Here is a 2,094-nt window from a genome sequence, read left to right as displayed (position 1 = left end):
TGATTGTGTCCCACTTGTTGTTGATTCTTCACAAAAAAATACAGTTTTATATCTTTATGTTTGAAGCCTGAAATGTGGCAAAAGGTCGCAAAGTTCAAGGGGGCTGAATACTTTCGCAAGGCACTGTATGTGCATTTCTGAGTGAAAATATAAGTATGTGAAAAGAATATATGTGTGAAAGGAAAAAATGTGTGAGTGAAACTACGTGTACGTAAAGGAAGAATATGTGTGTGTGTATGTGCAAGTAAAATATATGTATGTGCGAGTAGAATATATATATATGTGCGAGGAGAATATATGCATGTGTGAGGAGAATATATGCATGTGTGAGGAGAATATATGCATGTGAGTGTCCAAATGTATGTGTGTGAAACGTCGAGAATACATAATGTCTTATACGGCCCCTCATAGTGTTGTCTCTAAATGTCTTCTTAATTTGTTGGGTCTCATGTTGTCTGCTGCCAGCGGTTTAAGACACAAGACACACATGGGTCCCTCCTCTGCCCCCATCATTTCCACTGTGAATCCTTCATCATATTTACTTTTCGGCAGGCTTTTTGGTTGATAAGGCTACTGCCCGTTTCTTTGTCTGCTTGCACTGAATCACCTGCTTTTTTTAGTGGTCCATGTAACAAATTTATCCATTTACTTTATACCTATTATGTACACTATTGGCCCTCTCTGTGAACGTTTCTTTATATTGTTGTGCTGCAGTTAACATGCCGACGTTAAACCGTTATTGTTGCACTATGGTTCCATTTTTTTTCTCCCGGGCCCCGAACTGATGTCATTTTATTTTACTTGTATTAATTTCTATTTCTTTCCATTTCCCATTTCTAATTTTCTCCGTTCATTGCGCCCCACCTTTCATGTCTTTATTCCCCACTAGTGGGGCGTGCCCCATACTTTGCGAACCTTGGCTCTAGAGGAACACCAGTACGTACCAGAGACGTTACAAAGAGAGAAAAAAAAAAAAAAAAAGTCATTTCCTCAGAAATACTAATTACACAACTATTAAAAAAGCAATTATCTTAAAGTGCAACTTTGAGTTTAGGTTCTATTCTAGACCAAATTCTAACTAAGAGGCTAAACACCACAGGCTTAATTGTTAATGAGTTTGGGTACATGGCAACAAGTGAGTTTGGACTTCTGAGGGGAAGTGATCAAAATATAAAGGGGCTTCATTACAACATTTTCTTTTGAAGGTCTCAGACTGCACTAATAATTCAGACACAATGCTCATTTTTTGATCATCTTAAGCAATCCAGACATGAACCTTAAAACATTGAATTAGTTCATTTATTAATTTTATTTTAGCCATTTTAATACAATGTAGCTATAACCTCACTATATTGGAGTATATCATGTTAACAGTGCAAGCTAATTAAAGTGCTTTTTGGGGTTAGTTAGTAGAACCATGTAAACCTTTGACATCTGGGACAAGAGCAGGACCTTTTTTTAATCTACATACAATAGCTAGTGCATATTAACGGTTTTTTAAAAAAAGGAGTGAACAGCAACAGTCTACAGAAAAAAAAAAAACCTGCATGCATTCTGTTTTGCCATGATATAGTAACAATGTTATCAAGAGAATCTATGCTCAACATGAAAAATATTACAAGTAGGCTACCTAAGAGATAGTTTCAAAATGTACATACTGTAGCAATGTAAAATATTCAATATTTAGAACAAGTTGACTCTTTGAACTCATTAACATATCTGGCTGCAATCTGATAAGTCTTAGCTCCTCAGATTTGTTTTATAAAATGCATAAACATTTGTCATCATTCATGTGGAACTTGAACTCCAAATTGTTCTTACCTTATAAACCTAAACTTTTACTCCAGTTACTTCTACTAATAGGATCCACAAGTATTTCAAATTCAGGTTTGTGTGATAGAACTGTCAGATTACTGGGTCTGAAATCAGGTACTGTACAGTGGGAATTAAGTGTCAGCAGTACAGCCACCTAGACAGCTTTCTTCAGAGAGTTCATGCACATGAGAATACTTGGTTTCTCTTCCATGATGCGCACAAGTAAGTTGTCAATGTACTGCTCCAGTTCTGATATCTTTCTGTCTCTCTCGGAGAGCT

Source organism: Monopterus albus, unplaced genomic scaffold (genome assembly GCF_001952655.1).
Source record: "Monopterus albus unplaced genomic scaffold, M_albus_1.0 scaffold375.1, whole genome shotgun sequence".
Taxonomy (NCBI): domain Eukaryota; kingdom Metazoa; phylum Chordata; class Actinopteri; order Synbranchiformes; family Synbranchidae; genus Monopterus; species Monopterus albus.
The sequence above is the reverse complement of the archived record's forward strand: the minus strand, read 5'-3'. Positions refer to the sequence as shown.